This window comes from Onychomys torridus, chromosome 6 (genome assembly GCF_903995425.1).
Source record: "Onychomys torridus chromosome 6, mOncTor1.1, whole genome shotgun sequence".
NCBI classification, from domain to species: domain Eukaryota; kingdom Metazoa; phylum Chordata; class Mammalia; order Rodentia; family Cricetidae; genus Onychomys; species Onychomys torridus.
Window position 1 is genome coordinate 121,528,237 of NC_050448.1, and position 22,069 is coordinate 121,550,305.

At 43.6% G+C, this 22,069-nt stretch overlaps 1 protein-coding gene across 1 annotated transcript in view; it reads left to right on the forward strand.

Annotated features, from left to right (window-relative positions):
* Positions 1-22,069, forward strand: part of Lpar3 (lysophosphatidic acid receptor 3) — a 69,031-nt gene that overhangs the window by 45,122 nt on the left and 1,840 nt on the right. The gene's annotated exons all lie outside the window — the stretch shown is intronic.

Sequence of the window (22,069 nt, forward strand, 5' to 3'; positions counted from 1 at the left end):
GGATGTAGGACCATTGGTACTTGGTAATTTTTCTCATATAAGGTGGAATGTGGTATAAATGATGACATCCAAAATGTCTGGTCTGGACAAGTGGGCAGACAAGAGGCTCTTCACTTATAGCTCAGGACATTTAACCCCATCTGAGTACAGGCTGGAGTCACTGTTCACAGGAACATGAGAAAATAGATGGTGGAGGGTTCAGGGCGAGAGGGTGTTGTGTGAAATCATCCACCATGGATCTAGGTGTCAGTCCTGGCCAAGACCTTAGGGTCTGAGCATTCATTTGTGATGCTAATCACAAGACTCTTGGCACTGGCCCTTGGCATCCTCTACTTGTCCCCTTGTCCCCAGGGCCTGGATCGCTTCCAGGCTGTTGGTCCAGCACTCTTCCTGCCCCATCCAAACCCAAACCTTATTCTCCAAAATTCCAGTTTCTCAGATCACATCTCATTATATTAGTAGGTGTAGTCCAACCATCCAAGGAAGCTATTTATTTGCATATGTGTGTGTTTGCATTTTTTAATGTTTTTATAAGCAGAGATTAATTACACATAATAATGGGTGCCATTATGAGTTTTCACATATGCATATAATGTGCCATGATTATATCAAGGAGGATATTTTACAAGTAGATGTCATAGGATTGAATTATGTATGCATGTTCTAAACATTCCCCAATCAAATAATTTAACATTATTTTATTTTATTATGTGCATGACTGTTTGCCTGCATATATATCTGTGCACTACTTTCATGCCTGGTGCCCGTGGAGGGCAGAAGAGCATGTTGATCCCCTGGAACTAGAGTTACAGAGAATAGGGCCTGGGTCCTCTGGAAGAGCAGCCAGTGCTCTTAGCCACTGAGTCATCTCTTATCACATCATTAAATCCCAGTTCCACATTCCATTCTTTCCACCTGTTTTTGCAAACAAGCACATAAGTTTCTACACAAGGGTAGGAATCATATCCCGCTTGATTTTTACATTGGTCCTAGTAACAAGTTCTACAAAAGGAAAGAAAAGCTAGCTATCAATCTGCACAAACTGTTCCAGCGGCACCAAGGACTCCAGCTCATTTGAGATAGAGGAACAGTATCAAGCACCTTAACCGCCTAAGAGTGTGTCATCTGCAAAAAGCAAAACAATCTTGCAAAAGGCTCCTGAAACACCTTTGTTCTGGCCAGAGTAATTAGAACTGCTGAGCAGACAAGATGATTCACAACAGAACTGCTGTTCAGGAAAAAAGACCGAGGCTGCAGGCCAGAGGAATAGTTCTCTGCTTATCTACCCTCTCAGCTGCCAGTGGCTCCTGCCTGGCTCTTCTCTTCAAGGGTTGTAAACTGCTGTTCTCTTAGTATTCAAAGGTCGTCTTACACTTGGGCAAGTGTCTACAAGTATCAATAAGACCATTTATTATTCAGTCATTTGATCATTGACTCATGAATAAATATTGATCCAGTGCCCACGTAAACGACACTGTGAAGAGAAAACCTGGGGATGCGAAAGTCAACTTGCTCTCTGTGGTCTCGGTTCTTGATATATACCTAATCTAGCTGGGAAAATATACATGAAAAAGAAAGACAAAAGCAACAGTGATAAAACCAAATACATACGGCATTTGGGGTTAATACAAAAGGTTCTGAATTGGTAGGTTGGGGCAGGATGCTCTGCCACATAGGTCTTTTTGGCTTTGCTCTGTTTACCTACCTTTAAGTGACTAAATTTGTTTTTAAGAAGTCACTATCCTCCAGGCTGGGGAAACGCCTAAGAGGATAGATATATTTTCCTCACAGGCATGAGGTCCTGAGTTTGAATCCACAGAATGCATGTAAAAGCAGGACATGTGGCATAGTCTTCTGTTCCGGCAGCACTTCTGTAGGGAGATGGAAGGGAGGAACAGGGCAGTTCCCTCAGATGCCCACAGCAGGGAGGATGCCATGGGAAAATAACAAAGGAGATTGTGTCTCAAACAGAGTACATCTGCACACACACACACACACACACACACACACACACACACACACTGACACCCCACTACCCCTCTGGGATTCCTCATAGCTACTTTCTGTAATCTAGATAGCTCTGGTTTCTTAGTATTTCTCCAGCCTTTCCCTGACCCGTGTTTCATTCTGAACATCTTTGAAGCAGGTAGGCATCCATGTTAGCCCCATGTGATCCATCCGACAGGTGCTGTGCAGGTGGGTTACTAGATTAAACAATGGTTGGCACAAGTAGACCTGGGATTTGAACCCAGTGGTCTGTCAGTAGAGGCCAAGCTATTAATGTGTGATGCTTCATTGCTGCTCTATGAACTGTTCTGAGTTTCAACCTACCACACCACAATAAATCTTTCCTAGAATAGGAAAAGGAGTTCATCATTGCCATCCAGATAGAGTTCAATCAAAGCCATGTGCTAAACGGAAGGGCTCTGTGTCTCTGTCTCTGTCTCTCTCTCTGTCTCTCTGTCTCTGTCTCTTTCTCTCTGTCTCTCTCTCTGTCTCTGTCTCTCTGTCTCTGTCTCTTTCTCTGTCTGTCTCTGTCTCTGTCTCTCTCTGTGTCTCTCTCTGTGTCTCTGTCTCTGTCTCTGTCTCTCTCTCTGTCTCTCTGTCTCTGTCTCTCTGTCTCTCTCTGTCTCTCTCTCTCCCTCCATCTTCTCCCATGGGCTCATCGGCTCACAAGAGGGATTGCTCTTCTGTTACAGAAATGAGGAAGCAGGCTTGGAGAGTCTTACTGGAGTTTCCCTAACTAGCAAAGTGTCTCTATCAGTCAATCAGTCAATTAGTCATTGTGCACAAGTAAACACAGGTGCTTCAGGCAGTCAGAGAAGAGTGTGTTTAAGGAGGGAACTTTAGTGCTCTTGTCCTGGGAGGAAGGGCACCTGCAGAGCAAGGGGAGGAGCTGATCAAGATGTCCTCACTCCACAGCATAAGTGAGATACTCTCCCACACTTCCTTTATAGAGACAGGGGGCATGTTTTATCTGTATTCTGGACCAAGGTGGACAATCTTTAATTCATTACATTTATTTATTGTCATTGCGGAGGGCGCTTGGCATGGTTTGTGTGGAGGTCAGAGGCCAACATGTGGGGATCAGTTCTCTTCTTCCATCATGTGGGTCCCTGAGATCAAGCTCGGGTTGTTGGAATTGGCCACAAGCACCTTGACTTTCTGAGCCACCTCAGTAACCTAGTAATTATTCATTCAATCAAAGATGCCTTTAAATTTGGAGTGATCTGTGTCTGAATCTGTACTTATGTGACTCAGAAGTTTTCCTTCATTAATTAGCAACTTACAAAATATACAACTTTATAGTTGTTTATATATTTTATCTTACTAATCTTACTTATTACTAGTAATCAAAAGCTAGTAAGTCAATTCCTAATAAAAGTAACTTTCAGATGGAGAATTCTTTAATCACCGTGTAGCATAGTTTAAGTGTGTTTTCTTTATTCACATCTGAATGTAGTGGTGCAGTACAGTTCTGGTGCTTGCTCCAGAGGCTAAAACATGAGCTTCATTTAAGGCCAGAGACCAGAAGTTCAAGACCAGCCTGGGCAGTGAAACAAGACCTCCTCTCAAAAAACCAAAAACAAAGAAGCAAAGAACCAATGTGTTTGACTGCTCAAATGTGGAGAAACAAGGGTTATAATAAGTCTCTGGTTCTTGGGTTCCATATCATAACAGCCCTCTACGAGAGGAGGAGCCTTGCTATCCCAGGTTCCTGAGATAACAGAACATGTGGTTCCTTTTGTCATTATCATGGTACATACATGATCCTGACTTCCAAGGTGTTTGCTGTGTTTAGATGGTGTAAGTTTGGCCAACCAGCACAGGAACAAATTGTGAATACTCCTTTCCAGTAATTCCATTCTCTGTGTTGTCTTCACAAGCCCCCCAAGTATTGTCCTCCCCATCATTTTTCTTCTGGCATTTCTACTCAGAGTTCCTCTCATTCCATCCATTGATATGTGTCCTTGGTTACCTTGCAACAGTTTTTTTTATTCCCAGGTGGAGACAAACCCTTAGAGGCCAGGCACTCCTAATCACCTTGACTTCCTAACATTTACTGTAGAGATTCAGGGCTCCTGTTGGCGACTGTGGGAAGAGACAAGAGGCAGAAGCACACTGCCCTCTTGTTTCTGCTCCCAGGTCAGGAGGGGGCTTGTCTGTGGTTGGCTATACAAACTAGAATGTTCCAAGGAACCATGCCAGTTCAGCAGTACAGCAAAGTGCCACACTCCTCATATTTAAGCTTGTGCTGTGCTTTCCGCAACAGAGGACTGGAAACTATGCCCTGCCCAGTTTTTAGTAGGAATGGTGTCTCCATGGAAACCCCATGCCAAGTTAGGAATCACAGTAACTGTGGCCATGCTTCTACTCTTGACACACCTCCAGCTATCCAGGCACACGGGGGAGATCTGTCGGTGTTTAACCTGATAAATATGTGGTGATGTGGGAATGGGAACATTTGACTCAACCCAGGGCAGAGTAGGAAGTGCTATGGTGATGAAGGAATGACCGAAGCTTTAAAGGACTTGGAGGGAAGCCAGGAGTGGGCTGACTCCCAGCCACAATGCCCATATTGAGAGTTTAAGGTATAAGGGTCACTGTGAATTCCTGGGTACTGAATGAGACTGTCTCAAAAATAAAACTAAGCAAACAGAAGAAAACAAGATTCAGCAGATCATAAAAGTGCAGAGGCCTACGTGTAAAGGGGGAATGGAGTTAAAGGTCAGCTTTGCTCTTCCCTTTGGCCTGCCTTGTCTTGTGAGTGTACGTGCCAGTGTGTGTGTGTGTGTGTGTGTGTGTGTGTGTGTGTGTAAATAGGATGCCAATGTTTTTATTTGGACAGAGATTATATAGTTAGCAAGCAGTTCAGATATCTGGTGCCTAACAAAAAAGGAACAATAGAGATATCCCAGCTACCAAGACAGACGGAATCAGAGTTCCAGACAGCACTCTCTCCTATGGCTCAGTCTCCTGAGATGTGGCTGAATTTGGTTGTCCAATCCAAGTTAAGGTTCCCAGGCCTGAGGACTGTGGCACCTTTGTGTGTTGATTTGGGCATAGGGCATAGCTCACCTTCCTCCTCTCATTCCAATTTCTTCTGGAATGCATGTGTGTAAGTGTGTGTGTGTGTGTGTGTGTGTGTGTGTGTGTGTGTGTGTGTGAAGGCCAAATGACAACCTCAGGTGCAGTGCCTAAGGTACCATTTAAACCTTGCTTTTTTGAGACGGGGTCTCCTGACAGCCTGGAGCCCATCATGTGGGCTGGACTCACTGGCCAACCAGCTCCAGGAGTTGCCCGTCTCTGCCTCCGTAGCACTGGGGTGACTAGTGTAGACCACTATGCTCTTCTCTGTTGAAGTGGGCTCTGGGAATTGAACTTGGGTCCTCATGCTTGTGCAGTAAGTTCTTTACCAGCTGAGGCATCTTCTTAGCCCTCTTTAGCTTGAACATGAGCCCAACTCACAATGTTGTTCCAGGTTCCCGGGGACCCAGGCTATGCATTATCACCAAATTACATTTTATACAGACCTTGAGCCCAAAGTTGAAGGCCCTCTTCTTTCCAGTAGAAGGATTCCCCAGAAGGCATGTTCTCAGCTTCATGGAGGCTGAGATGGTTGTTAGAATTTGGCGTGGCAGCTGAGAATAAAGATCTCTGCTAATGTAAAGTCCGCTGTGCACATGAGGAGCCCTGGGATGATTGTCAAACCCTCCGGCTCTTGGCCTCAGTCCTGACTCATGGGCTCAGGTGTCACTGCACATATGGTGCCTGTAGATGAACTACAGAGACAAAGTCCCTTTTTCTTTCTAAGTAGAGTAACAACTACTCATCAGTTAATCAACGAACCCATAAAATAATAATTGCAGAGAGCAACAGAAGGGGGCCAGTCGGAACAATACTGAAGGGACTGACCAGGGAGGAATGAGGGAAGGTCTCTGCAATGGGGGTGGTTCTGGAATTAAATAGGAAAAGCTGCATTGAAATGAGGAACTGATGGGGGGAGGGGGAGGAAGTGGAAGGGAGGGAGGAAGGGAGGGAAGGAGGGAGGGAGATATTGTGTCTTCCTTGTTTACTTGAGTTCTGAGCAATTAACACTGATGTTGGCTCCTTGTAAGAATTTGATAAGGGTTCGATAAACACTTATTAGATGACTCTAAGCCCTCAGACAGCAAAGTTATTCCAAGGATTAGACCTGAACAATGGAACTGAGACGGGGTGGGTCTGAGGAAAGGACAGAAGACCTCACACTCTACCACCGCGAGCTAGACCTCCAGCCCAAGTGATTATTTTGTAATTTGCAAGTTACCTAGTTAACTGACATTGCTGTGATCTAATCAGAATTCCTAATGAAAAATGAGTGAAAATGAATAACTAAGTGCACATGATGAAAAGAAAGGGTCAGATGGGCAGTAGAACTGGGGGGGGGGGGGCAACAAGGAGATTGAAACAAGAAGCCCACCTTTGTGCCTCTGGCCTGGCGCACAATCACTTACACCACCAATCAGTCATTGCTGCTGCTGCCGTGTTCTTAGGATGGAACAGTGTGTTCTTACTCACACTGCTGTGCCAATTACAAAGTAAACTTGAAATAAAAATCTTTAGAAGGCAAAGACGGTGTCACATTTCATTTCCTTGAAGCATATTCTGGTAAATACCAATTCTAATTGACTTTGGGGAAATACAGATATGATCGGAAGTAACAGAGGAAGGTATTCAATACAATTTGAATGGTCCTTTGAATGCTGCCTTTGCCAAAAACTAACTATAGAGGTTTGTCATTTGGGCTCTTAGCAACAGAAACATTAAAACACAAAAACAGCAGGATGAGTTATTGGGGAAGCTGGTGATTAAGACTTAATAGATGGTCTCATGTCTGTGTTTGTGTGTTCAGGGCCTACCTAGCCTACTCTTACCAAGTGGCTTGGAATAAAGAAGAGGTGACTATGTTTTTCCTGTGTCTTAGAGCCAGTGTCTAGATTGCAAGTCAAATCCTGGAGCTGAGATGGGAGGGAGAGCTGGTTTTGTTTTGTTTTGATTTTAAGTCGTAGTGATGACTATGAATTCTTTTTCCATCTTTCTTGTGAGTCTTTAAATATACATAAGCCCTAACTCCCTACACTGGCCATATAGTGATGACTTGTATTCCCTGGGTGTCCTTTACAATCACTGGTTGTGTCTGTGGTGGAAAATGGCCTGCAAACAGGAAAGGTTTCCCAAAAGTCTTCCAATCTGGCTTATTCCTAACATCATCCTTCAGTGCTCCACTGGCTTGGTTTAATCATTTAATTGCAGTTCTCAGCAAATGTAGCTGCTTCCAACCCTTCAGTGCCTTGAAGCCACGCATGAACGGGATGAACAACGAGACTTCGAGAGGCATAGGAACCCCTGGGTGTGTTCAGTTTGGGTTAGTTACTCTGTGTGGCTGTAACAGAACGCCGTGACCAAAGACAACAAAGGGGAAAGAGTTTGTTTGGGCTTACAGTTCCGGCAGGAGAATCCATCACAGCAGGAGAATCCATCACGGCAGGAGAATCCATCACGGCAGGAGAATCCATCACGGCAGGAGAAGTATGAAACAATATGGATAGAGCAGAAAGATGAGACACCAACTCTTCAACCACACCAGAACTCAGGGAGAGCAAACAGGAAGTGGAGTGACACTGTATATGCTCAAAGTCTATCCAAAGGATGCGATTTGTTCAGCAAAGCTCCATGTCCTACAAGTTCCACAGTCTCCCCACAGCGCCACACCCAGGGACCAAACCTTCAGATACACCAGCCTATGTGAGGCATTCCTCATTCTAACCACAACAGAGCTGATGGCCTCCGATACCTGGAGGAATGATAGCACCCACACCGGAAGGCAATTGGATGTGCACTGGTGATGCAGTAGACAGGAAAGACAGACTTGTGATCAGTAGGATCTAGGGACAAGTAAATGTGGGAATGCTTCTACTTAGAAGACGTAAGCTTCGGTTGTCTGGAGAATGAACTTATGGGGGCTCTCACCTCTGAAGGCAGGTAACTGGAAAGATACAGCATCCCTCTCATGCATACCACCCCACCCATGGACACTTTCACCTCCCTGATGTCTTTGTTTTGAGATGGGAGCAGGCATCACTGTGCTCTGCGTGCAGAGGTCAATGGTCATTTGGGGCCATCCCCAGGCCACTGCCAGGTCACTGTCCAGGCCATTTCCCTTTCTGTCTGTCTTTTATTTTTTCTTTGCAGCAATAGAGATTGACCCTGTGGCCTTCCACATGGCAGACATCTCCAACTGAGCTACATTTCCAAGCATCCTTTTACTCTTGTCTTTTAATTTTATATTTTAAGACAGGGTCTGGTGGCAAGTTGTCCTGGCTGGCCTTGAATTTTCAATCCTTCTCCTTCAGCCTCCCCAAAAGCTAGGATTACAGGCCTCTGCCACAGAGACTGCCTGGCCCTGGATACTTCCTTTTTTTTGCCCTGTGACTTACTTTACAACAAATACAAAGAAATGAAAATGAGCCCTAAAATAACAGACATCATAGTTTATGTAATTGATCTGTATTGATCCTACATCAAGGGTGGTGTCATGATTTTACCGCTCCGTGACTCATGCCCTTGCTTTGCATTTTCCCATTTAGTGAACTAACTGAAGGCACGATAGAGAGGCGGCTATGCCCTTCTAGAATCTCAGCTTGTGGGATCAATCTGACTTCATCTGCTATGGTAGAAAGCCAGTGTATGAAGATGAATTTATCCCCCAAATGGAAACAGAAATAGTTCTAGTGGAGGTATATTATCTAAATCAAAGATATGCTTGTGGCAAAAGTTAACACATCAATGAGAAATACATACGGAAGAAGTAAAGACTGTCTGGATCATGCCAAGTAGAGATGATATCCATCTGCTAGGAATTTACTTATCTACTTTGAGAGCATTTCTAACTACACAAATACACAACCATGAAAATTTAATATGATAATATGTGGAGAGTGCTAACACAGAAAACACTTCAAAAGTGTTGGTTCTGACTGTCCAGGTAAGTCTGGGCCCTTCCCCTGCTGTACTGTGCAGGTAATCTGTAAACAGACCTGGTAGCATGCTTTGGTTGCTCTAGCATGCTCACATGTGCACACACACACATACACACAACCACTCTCCGCTGCTATAACAGAATGCCACATGGCAGGGAAATTATAAACAATAGAAGTTTATTTAATTTATGTGCTGGGAAAACTAAACATAGAGCCTGTATCTGGTGACAGCTTCATGCTGTGTCATAATGCAGCAGAGGAGCAGACAAGCATTCATGACCTGGGGCAAGAGAGTGTGACCTTGTCACAAATTGCCATCAGCATCACTAACCCATTCTTGGGATGACAGCATCCATTCTTTCCTTGTGGCCCAATCTCCTCTTAAGTGTCCCACCTCCGCATACTGCATCATGGGGTTGAGTTTCAACATGAATTTAGAGGAGACAGTCAACTGTTAGTGAGCATGTGCACTCAAGTGTACAATTTCTTACATTCCAGCCTGTTCCTGTGTGGATCTGGGAGCTGTGCTACATTGACGGCTCACGAGAGATCCCTTTTGTATATTACTCAGTTTGAGATGCCCAGATAACCTTAGGACCTCACAGCCAGTACATGGTGAAAGACACTTACTGTTTTAAAAGTAAAGAGTCTTGACTGAAACCTAGATTCTGTCCGCCATGATTTTTAACTCAGGACGCTACCTCTCCATTACCAGTTTCTTCGTCTGTGCATCACTGGGACTGGATGAAAGGTCCTTCGGCCTCTCACATTCAATAACTGTGAGTTTCACTTCCTGTCTCCTTCATCCTCATTCTAAGTAACGGAGGGAAAGATCCAAATCGATGTTCTTCATAGCTCCAGATGAGGGAAGTTTGGAGTATAGTGTGAGATGATTGTCATATGACTCCAGTCAGAACTGGTGTCGTGATGAGGCACTCAGAATGCTGTCAGATGTTCAGTTGGTATTCACTTAACTGACAATGGACACTAGTTAAGTCTGGGCACTGCACTAGCTGTTGGGTGAGCAAGACAAGAAGGCAGAAGAATATCTAGGTAGCATGTCAGATTAGCCATGAAATGCTGCAAGGTTGTTGTCTTAGCAAGCTTTCTGTTGCTGTGGTAAAGCACCATGACCAAATGCAACTTGGGGAGGAAAGGATTTATTTCATCTTACAGTCCCTCATGAAGGAAGTCAGGATAGGACTCAAGGTAAGACACTGCAGTCAGGAACTGGAGCAGAGGCCTTGGAAGATCACTTCTTACTGGCTCAGTTCTCATGGCATTTTCTGAAATAATACAGTGCATGGATTATAACATGTTCACATGCGTATACACACATACACACAACCTGGGAAGACTGCCTTTGGGCACTGTGATGCCCATATGATAAGTATCTACATGAAGCCCTGTATATGTTTATAATATGGGCATCACATTACCCAAGGAAAAGACACTCATGGGAATATATTATTAGAGTGGTGACCTCTGGAACTGTATAGTAGGAGGACATTGTGCTAGTAGGTCACATTATGGCTTAATGAACATTTTGTATGTGTGTGTGTCTGTATATATATAATAGCTTAGTACTTCCCAATGGCTGGCTAAGTCAATAGTTGTGAACTCACAGATGCCCCAATGAGTATCTACTATCTCATTTTCCAGGGTAAGATGTGTCATTTCTGATTAAATGTTTCTTAGGGAATTTCACCTAGAATGTTAATTACTCTTGACGGCAAAAACATTCTGTGAACATTCTCAGTTTCCAGGCTTCTTTGTCTTTCCTGATTAAGGTTTTTGTTGGATGATTTTAAGAACTTTTCTTTTCTTTTTAGATTAAAAAACCCTTAAAAATCAAAGAACTTTATAATTCAGCTAATAAGCACTCTGACCTAAATCAATGGCTAAAAATGGGTCATAATGAGAGGTTGGATTTGGGTTGAATATGATCAAGATACATTGATGGATTATGAAATTATCAAAGAACAAGTTAATAAAATTCTTAAAACTAAAACTAAATTTTAAAATGTGTCACACACACAAGAGGAGGTTTACCAAATATTATGTTTTATCCAAACAGCGACATAAACTGTCAAAAACAATATTAATATGATATGACATGCTCATAATTTATTACTTTTTAAACAAAAATAAACCATAAAACAGTATGCATAGTATGGGTATATTATGCCTAAATGAATTGATTAATTAAATGATCTCTCATGAGCCATCAATGTAGCATGGCTCCCAGATCCACACAGGAACAGGCTGGAATGTGAGAAATTGTACACTTGAGTGCACATGCTCACTAACAGTTGACTGTCTCCTCTAAATTCATGTTGAAACTCAACCCCATGATGCAGTATGCGGAGGTGGGACACTTAAGAGGAGATTGGGCCACAAGGAAAGAATGGATGCTGTCATCCCAGGAATGGGATGGTGATGCTGATGGCAGTTTGTGACAAGGTCACACTCTCTTGCCCCAGGTCATGAATGCTTGCCTGCTCCTCTGCACGAAGCTGTCACCAGATACAGGCTCTATGTTTAGTTTTCCCAGCACATAAATTAAATAAACTTCTGTTGTTTATAATTTTCCTGCCATGTGGCATTCTGTTATAGCAGCGGAGAGTGGTTGTGTGTATGTGTGTGTGTGCACATGTGAGCATGCTAGAGCAGCCAAAGCATGCTACCAGGTCTGTTTACAGATTACCTGCACAGTACAGCAGGGGAAGGGCCCAGACTTACCTGGACAGTCAGAACCAACACTTTTGAAGTGTTTTCTGTGTTAGCACCCTCCACATATTATCATATTAAATTCTCACAAACCCCTGTGTGTCTTATCATCTGCTCATTCTATAGCTAATGGGCTCAGGAATGTTAGCTGATTTGCCTTTGGTCATAGACAGGATTTCAACTCAGACCCTTTTGGATTTCAAGTTTTGTTTTGTTTTTTGTTTTTTGTTTTTTTTTTTTTCTATGATGAGAATGGTAATGGTGTTTCTCTCCAGGACAAATTCTATTTGATTACTAGTAACTGCTGGAAACACTATGCTACGTATCCAGCCTCCTAGACAAGTAATGGCATGGTTGATTAGCCATGGTGGTGGTCACTCTTTTACAATGCTTAGTTCTCCAGTTTCTAGGCTCTCTAAAGGAGTGTGGTTTCTGTCCCTCAGTCCTGCTTTTCCTGTTGTTTCCCCCTGAGCTGTCAGTGGTGCCTTCCTGGGCCAGCTTTCTACGTTACTTGAAAATGACAATCTGTCAAAGACCTTTTATATTTCCCCCGGCCCCCATTCTCTGCTAAGAGCAGTCGATGTCATAAAATGCTTCATGTATAGTTGAAAAGGTAACATTCTGGGTAAAGGACCAAAGATGGCTTCTTGATCCAAAGGAGGGACTCCACTGGTATGAACTTTATGTCTTTGGGTTGGCTAATTGGTGTCTGTCTGTCTTTATATTATACCAAACAGCTGCCTCTCTGCTCATGCCCACCATTGACCTTCCTCCCTTCCTCAGATGATGGGAGGCCCTTGAGAGAACAGTTGGTAAGACTGAGACAGTGGGGTCTACACACAAGCTGCTTCAAGTGGAATCTAGGGGTGGAGGCCGAGTTTGCTTACAGGGTTTATGGTTTCCAGCCCTTGTCCCAAGTTAAAGACTAGAATTAGGTCTAGGCTGTGGCCGCAGCTGGTGTGCCTCTTCAGACTGTGTTTTATAAGTGCTTGGCATGAAGAGTTCCAGCTTTCTGAAGCTGCCTACAGTTTTAAAAACAAGTGTCTGAAAACTATCTGTTGGAATCAGGATTTTCGACAGTGGTAACAACGGCGTCAAATGAGGATTTGTGGACAGTTTAACTGTTCAATATCGATTTGAAGCTGTCCAGATTTGCTAAACTAGATTTACTAAAATAGAAAATTACAGCCCCACATAAAAATCACGACTTTCAAACACATAACAATCTTTTTTCTCAGTTATTCGACTTTCAAAACACTGTGAGTAAATGAACATGAATTAGAATTCAAACTACATCCAGAAGCATTATTTTTAAATCATGGAACAAATTATTTAATGTAAGAACACTTCCCCCTAAATACTCTGTTAATATATGACACATATATTGCAAAGCTTCAACCCCAAACACCTATTTATTTTGCATTTTTGCTTTGGTTTTGCTTGCTTTTTCAAACACGAAGACAGCTTCACCAGAAGGAGGTCCACCTCCTGATTTCTATGTGGGGCTGTAATTTTCTATTTTAGTAAATCAGACAGCCCTGTGGCTCCTAGGTTAGCATTATTGCTTGTGCTCTGTGGCTTTTTCCTGGGCTAAAAACAAAGAATGACAGAGTGAACAGATTTAAAATATATCCTCCTGATTGATGAAATTAGTAGTCCATGTGCCAGAGCGAGACTAGCCGGTGTAGCTGTTTTTGTCATTAGGAGTGTTTTGTGGGCTACTCTCGTGTCCAGGATTTTTTTTAATTGCATGTGTGAATTTTTAAACAGATGGAAATATGGATACACATCTTACAGGTTGCAGCCCACCAGCGAGAGACACTAAGGCAGGGACCCGAGCAGAAAATGAAGCAAAGACTGGAGACACTCCTGACTGGCTTGCTCCCCGTGGCTTGCTTCCTCTGCTGCCTTCTTTTACAACCTAGGACCACCTGCTCGAAGATGGCGCCGCCCACAGTGGGCTTAGCTCTTCTACATCAATCAGCAGTTGAGAAAATGCCTCATAGACATAGATATAGGCCTTTCTGATCCGGGAAGTTCTTCAGTTGAGGTTCCCTCTTCCTAGACAACTCTAGGTTTGTGTCAAGTTGATAACTGAAGCTAACTGGGAGGGTCAGCTAACCCCAGGGATGCTAAATCATCTTAAACACATGGTTGAGGGTACTTTGCCCATCTGTAGAATCGCTATCTCTTGTTATGACCTTGAATGTGCATTGAGGTGTTTTTAACTTGATGCTTCCGATGACCTTAAGCTGCAGTCGTCTCAGTGCTAGACTTGAATGTTGTAATATGATTCATTAGACCTGAAAAACTAACTCTGACTACTCGTGTTTTTGATTTTTATGTTTGGCACTCAAACTAGTTTATTTGATTATGAGAAGAAAGTTCATTTATAGTCTAAGTATACTATTAGTGAGTTTCTACAACAGTTACCAAAGGAAAATAAAACACAATTAAGAAATAACTACGTGTGATTAGTACACTGACCTATCACTTGGAAATAGAGGGGAATTAGACTTCTTCAAATGTCATCATCATGAAGACAGTATCTGGCATGGTAGGCACTTGCTTAGTAAATACTTAACAGAAGGGCACATGGCTTCAGTTGCAGCCTGCAGCAGATGGCTCCCATGTCAACATCTCCATCCATCTCTCTCAGGCTCTGGCCTTGTTTCCAGCTGCTCTCTACATGTAGAAAAGCCACAGACACTCTAAATGGCCAGTCCTGTAATGAGACAATGGCCTTATTCTTCCAGACAGGAGACCTTATCCTCCTCGGTCTCCTCTGCTTGGCACTCACAGACATATGCTTCCCAGCTATCCTCCATTCTTTCCCTATTCTCACTGCCAAGATGATCCAAGTATGCAGTGTGTCTTCAAGTTCTGTCCTCCTTTCTAGCCCTCAAATAATCTACTTCTGTCCACTAAACCATGGCCTTTTCAGATCCTGGTCAGTTTTTCATCTGGATTTCTGCCAGTCTTCAGATGCTTTGGCCAGGCCGATGGTTCTCATGGTTAACCATGGTAGAGCACTCCCAAGGGAACTGGTTAAACAGGGAGATACCTAGCTCACACCTCATTCTCATTTGGTAGCAACTCAAACAGTAAGCAAACTCCTCCCCTGGTGCAATCCTGATGCAGGTGGGAGCAGACTTCCTTCTACACATATTCCTGCCCATCTGAGAATGTGGATAAAGCTTGGCTCTGAAATTTAAGACTTATAGATGCAAGATTCAACAATATCAAAAAGCTACCTCGTGGCTGGGTGGTGATGGTGCATACCTATAATACCAACACTTGGGAGGCAGAAGCAGGCAGATCTCTGTGAGTTTGAAGCCAGCCTGGTCTACAGAGCTAGTTCCAGGACAGGTAGGGCTGTTACATAGAGAAACCCTGGCTCAAAAAGCCAACCAACCAACCAACCAAACAAACAAATAAATAAAGCTACCTCGTATAGCAATAGTTTCCAGAACATGATCAGTGGGTTCCACTGCCAAGGGTTCCACATGTGTATATGACCAACTACCAGACAGAAGCAACAGGAGCGGGGCTTTGGAGAGGACCGAGTCCATCGAAGTAGGACAGCAGAAGTTGCTTAGTCTGTGTTGGTGGGACAGACAAGAAGCAGGGGGTAGGATAGGAAGGAGGCAGGCATGTCAGACCTCCAAGCATCCATCTCCCAGTGACCTACTTCCTCCAATGAGGCCTCACCCCCAACCCAAATGTTCCACAGCCTACCAGAACACTGCCACCAGCTGGGGGAACAAGTTCAAAAACGGGGGGGGGGGCAGATTCAAACCTTAGTGGTATGTGATGGGGATGAGAGACTCATGGAGACAAACAAGAGTAGATTTGCTGTGTGGGGCTCAATCAACACTCCTCTCTCCCCTGCTTTCTTTAGTCAGAAAAACTGGATGAGAAAGTTCCTTTGGGAAAAATTTTCCTCCACTTTTAAAAAGTGATTTGAAAACCACTGATGTCTAGAAGTGGGTAGTTTCAAGTTTGGGATCTGCAGTAAGAAACAGCACAGCTTCCAAGTCCCAGCCCTGCACACACGTGCCTGTGCATGTGATTGAAGCACATTTTATGAAACAAATACACTCTTCCTCCACTTTTTATATTGAAAGACTCCCGGAGGAGATCTTCCCTCAGGAGAGACCCCGAACCCAAGGAACACGCCGAAACCATCCATCAGATGCAAACAGCAAGAGGGTTTATTTGAATACACAGGTACCTGGGGCGACAAGTCTCTCGGAGGACTTGTGCACCTTCCTAGGGAAAGGGGGACTTTTTATAGGATCCCAGGAGCAGAAGTGCGGTTACAGAAGCGAGAAGCATAGTTACAGGGTTCCCATTGGTTGATTCAAATAAGGCCAGGGTGAACTTGGGGACATATTCTTAATTCTCGGAAATTTGCTGTGTGTGGCTGACTTGGCCTTGTCTAGGGCACAGTGGTGTTTTCCTAGCCCAACTGTCTTTCCCCCAAGGCCAGGTGGCCCACCATAGATATCCTGTTTTGACTCAATGGTTTCTCTCCCAAGGCCGGGTGGCTGACCATAGTTATGAACTCCTGTTTGGCCTTCTTCCCCAGAACCGCAGATATCCTGTTCTTTATGTTTAAGCCTTGCAAAATGGCGTTACAGCAGTCAAGCTAAAGCTTGCTCAGTTGACTTTTCTTCTCCATGCTGGTTGTGGACTACTAAGTTGATTTCATGAACCATTCAGCTGCTACAGAGTCTGGGATACCTTTGACCTATTAGAGTTCCTTATTAGAGTTCCTTTATGAACCATACCAAGAAATATTTTCTTAATCCTGTCAAGAAGGCACATGACTCATACCGTGTCATATGCTTGGGAGAGCCGTTAATTCATCACCTAGAATGGACTTCCAAGAGTATCCTAGCTTACTTCTTTGGATGAAGTCATTGGAGAAGGCATCTTGAATCTGAGCTCCTCCAACCCATACTCCTGAGTCTGTACACGAGCTTGCCTAGATTTCGAGTCTCAGACTCCAATTGACTTCCTCAATCTCTTACCTGTTTTCAAACCATCCTGGGGTGTTTGGGATTCCCCAGGTGCCTCAAGCTGTTTCTGAGCCCTCTGCACAGTCATTCTTGGCCCTCAGTACCCAGCTCAACAGAGTGTTACTTCCTCTGAGCTCTTCTCTGAGAACTTCTGCAGTCACTGGGCCTGGTTTCCATTCCTGCCAAGCCCTGAGAAGCAGGTAGTATACTGTCCACAGTGGCATGCCAGGGTGCAGCTAGCTGACACAGTACCTGGCCCATGGGACTCCTGATAGCCAGTCAGGTTCACCTGACTTAATCTCCTTTGCTGATAAATGTGGAGATTCATACTAAGGATCACAAACGTATCTAAGATAAAACTTGCTTGCTTACAGGACTTATGAAAGGCCTGGAAGATAAGACCTATGCATTAAAAATCACTTTGGATAATACACAAAGCTAAAGAGCCTGCATAGGGAAATGGGTCTTAAATTCTGGCTTCAATCTCAGCTGCTCTAAATGTCAAAGTTCATCACCTGGGAGACTAAGACAGCAATCTTGTATGGCTGGGCTTTAAGTGGGAATACATCTAAAGCTCTAAATGCTCTGCCTGGCCAAGGGCTCTGGGGGACATGTTAATATGGAATGAAGCAAGGCATGTGCCCAGAGACATGTGAGTACTGCAGTAGAAGGTGCTAGAGGGGCTGAAAGGAAGGACTGATCCCTGGGGGTGATAGATGGGAGCAGTCCAGTGGAGCATGCAGAATGTGAGCCAAGTTTGGAAAGAAAAGTAGACCTCAGATTAGGGTGTGAGAAGGGCATTTCTGGCAAAGCAAAACAAAAAGCTGATGGCCCCCAGAGGAGGATCATGTGTGTCTTGCCTACAGATGGGTTTCGAGGCTAAGGTTTGTACATTGATTTATACATGTGTTCATGAATATTTTCTCAAATTTGAGGGGAATATATTAATCACTAGGGATATATTTTTCTCATATTAAAGGAGTCTTTCTCTCCCCTTTTCTGTATTTTTAAAAATATATTTATGAAGTCTATGATTTTGTTGTCAGGGTCAGATTGTTTGGATCATTTTGGATCAGTTTAGAGATAGTTTACAAAATGGAATTGATTAGTCCTACACACTTCCATATTCTCCCAAGAGATGCTGATATTAGGTCCATTGGGGGACCAGAAGGTACATTATTAGAGTATTCTCTTGTTGGGCTGGGGAGATTGCTCAGTGGGTAAAGTATTTGCTTTGTAAGCATGAGAACCTGAGTGTGATCATCAGAAGCCATGTAAAAAAGAACATGAATGTAGCGGTATATAATTGTAATCTCAGTGAAGGGTAGATGGAGACAGGTGGATGCCTGACACTTGCTGGCTAGCAGGACTAACCCATTTGGTGAGTGGTAAGCCCATGAGAAACTGTCTCATAATGGTGGACAGCATGTAAGACATAAAATCCAAGTTTGTCTTCTAACCTCTGCACACATATGGGTGTGCGCTCACACGTGTGTGCCTGTTCTCTCTCTCTCTCTCTCTCTCTCTCTCTCTCTCTCTCTCTCTCTCTCTCTCTCTCTCTCTTGTAATTCAGCTGGCTAGCTAACTTGGGAAAGCACCAATGTAGAGAAGTCACCTTGATAAGTTTTTAACCAAGGCATTGCATATGTCCTGAAAAAAAGTCAAATTTGTCTGGATTTTATAATGAGTTGAATCTAATAGTTACATAGAATTTGGCAATTTCCTATAAAATAAAGTTCAGAAGAAACTTAGACTATCTTTAATTTTAACATAAAAATCTCTCCCCTGTATGCATTTTAGAATGATGCAGACAAAGGAAATACTTGTCCCAGTGGGACTTGGTCTGAACCCTGAACAGCAGGGTTCTCTTAAATCCCTCCATCCTCTCAAAGTCTTACATCCAAATCTTAGCTCTTTGTATGCATCCATGTTCCATGGGACCTTTGAGACCAGCACAGGACAAGCCTGCGCCTATCTCTTCTGTATGATCAACATGCAGGTTTGAGAAGACAGTTGACCTGTGTCTCCCTTGTCTTCTCTTCTCCAAGAAAAGCATCCCTAACTTCTTCCACTTGTCCCCAGATAGGCACACTGGGCCCATGCTTGTTGGTTAATGCTGATTCTTTTGTTAGGTGGAAACTTGATCTTATCATGACTTCTTTTGAACCCTGGTAGTTAGTTCCTAGCAATAATTGTCTATGCATTGAGTCAAAGAATCACAAAGAATATTCCTTTAGGGTTTTTCTTCTAGGATTTATAGAAGACTGGGAGGGGCTGACTGATCTGGACCTCCCAGGATATCTCTCCTCTCTCCAGGATCCCACCTCAACTCACTTGACTTGGCAGAGTCTTACGTATCCCATTCTGTCCTTAAGACGCTATGCAACTGAGGGGGAACTTAACCACCTCTCCAAGTGAACTGCCACTTGATTTATTTGGTGGTGGCAATGAGCAGGACCCAGGGCTTCACACATGCTAGACAAGCACTCTACCGGGTATACCTCAGTCCTCTTCCTCCTATTTTTTAAGGAGTATTATTACAGTTAGTACAGTTACCCAGACACATGCACCATTTCCCACATTCTTCAAGAATTTTTCTACATTACAGGTCCCCAGGGCCCAAGAAATTCTTGACATATCATTTAAAATATTTTGAGAGAGTGGCTTCACACCTGACAGCTGACATATGGTAAGACCCTCTAGGAAATGAACTGGTAGCCCAACAGTCCCTGCATTCTGTTATACATATGGATGAGAACCTGGCCTCCAGGGAGGTGGAGTCTTACATTATGGCAGTTTCTGTCTAGGATGTGGGCTTCAGCATGAAGCACCTGTTCCACAGTTGGTCAGCCCCCTCATCCCCCCATGCTTAGGCTGTTCTTTCGAAGAAGACTTGCCTTTCCTTCTTCGCTGGAAACTGTGTAAACAGAAGATCTGCATGACCCCCTTCTCTTCTTCTCGTCCATCTCTTCTGCCTTTGCCTTCTATTCCTTTCTCTCCCTTTCCTTCCGGAAAATACTCCTGTTGCACATCAGAAATGGACCTGGATGCTGTTCCACAGTCAGCTATGACATACTGCAAATGGGACCTGTCCAGAAACATCACTTCTGCTTCCTTCCCTTCAGAAGGAAGACACTTTCTGGTCTATTGTCAGGTGGCCAGCACAGCACAGCAGCAGACGCAAGGTTCTCTGGCTTGAAATCCTGGCCTTGGCAGTTACCAGCTGGATGCTTCTGAGTGTATCACCTGGCACTGGGCCTCAGGGCTAAAATGAAAAGTGTATTAGTGCCTATTTCCAAGAAATGCACTAGAAATTAAGTGTTTAATCATGTAAAATTATTAAAACAATACCTGACATATAATTGGGGTACAATAAAAAAGTGTCACATTATTATTGAATAAACTATTTGAAAGTGTGTGTGTGTGTGTATGTGTGTGTGTGTGTGTGTGTGTGTGTGTGTGAACTAACATGTTAGGACAGATGAGGTACCAACCTAAAGGTTTATTTGTAGTGTTTAGGTCACCTGATTGACCAATATAAATCAACGTGCTGAGTGGGGAATAAACACACGTACACACACACACACACACACACACACACACACACACACAATCTGAAAACCCCCTTCTTTCCTAGTGAGATCTTTTCCCTTCCCTTCAGTTCCATCACTCCCTCCCATTGGTTTGGAAGCTACACGTTCACTAAATTTTGCTATGGACTTTACAAGGTCTAAATCAGACACTGTTTTTCCTTTCTTCCCGAGGGACTTTGGAACATTCCCCCTGGGGTTCTTTGCAATTAGGCAATTTCACACAGAAAAGAGTCTTCACCTCAAAGTCAGCAGTCTCAGCTTTTGATGCCCGGTTTGTTCAGCTCTTGCATCTTGACAACACTGCAGCCCTCTTTAAGAACACCAACAGGAACAAAAGTTTTACTGTTGTGGAAACTACAGACCATTGGAGCTGAATAGGGCCTCAAAGATGGTCCAAACTAGTGCTGTTCAAAATCTTCACCAAGCCCAGCAATAAGAAACAACACCCTGGGGTGTAGAGAGATGGATCAGCGGCGAAGAGTGCATGCTGCCCTTCCAGTGGACCTGAGTTCAATTCCCAGCACCCACATCAGGGAGCTCACAACTACCTGACTCCAGCTCCAGAAGATCTGACACCTCTGGCTTCCATGGGCACCTGCACTCATGTGCACATACTTGCACCAATACACGTCATTAAAAATAATAAAAATAAGCCGGGCGGTGGTGGCGCACGCCTTTAATCCCAGCACTTGAGAGGCAGAGGCAAGCAGATTTTTGTGAGTTCAAGGCCGGCCTGGTCTTGTAGAGCAAGATCCAGGAAAGGTGCAAAGCTACACAGAGAAACCCTGTCTTGAAAAACCAAAATAATAATAATAATAATAAATCTTTTAAACTGTGGATACACTGCTGCATCACCAGTACACCCATATGTGATATTTAAAATTTCAGTAAAACTATAATTCCCTTGGCCTTTGTAATATACTCGGTGCATTATTCCACCCCATTCTACCCCTCTTTTTAAAAATGGTCCAAAGCCACTGAAATGATTGCACACCTACCAAAGGATTTGTGCCACAGTTTAAAAATCCAGATGTGCCCTAACGTCCCTGATTTACAGCGGAGGAAGCCCCACCTCTAAGCCATGGCATGGATCTCCAGGAGTTGCACAGTTAGTGTGTGAGAACCTGGCTACTCTTCCTGCTCTCCACATCCAGTTCACGTTAGTCAGACCACAAAAAAAAAAAAAAAAAAAAAAAAAAAAAAAAAAAAAAAAAAAAAAAAAAAAAAAGAGAGATAGGGAAACAGTAGGCTTTGGTAATGTGCCATTATAAAACAGACAGCTAACCTCCCCTGTTATCTCTTACACATCCAATTTTGGTCCCAGCAAAGCCACAGCTCAGAGGCTCTAACACAGTACTGGGGACTGTTTCTCATCAGCTCTGATACTCACATATGGCCAAGTTTGTGGAGGACAATGAGGAAGAAAGTGCTCAGAGATGGTTCTAACCAGCCAGAGTCACTAGTTGTTGATATGGTTTTATTGACTTGCTTGTTCTATTTTCCACATTAGCTTTTAGCTCCTTGTCACTGTCTGGTACAGCCCCAAGCAAATTGTAAGCTTGAGGTGAATATTTATGGACTGATAAGCAATGCATCATAAGGGCACTGAGAGAAAAGAACTGCATCATGATAAGGAGATGGGTCACACCACAGTGAAAAATGTTGTCTATGGAAGGAGAGCATGCATTCAAAACCAGGT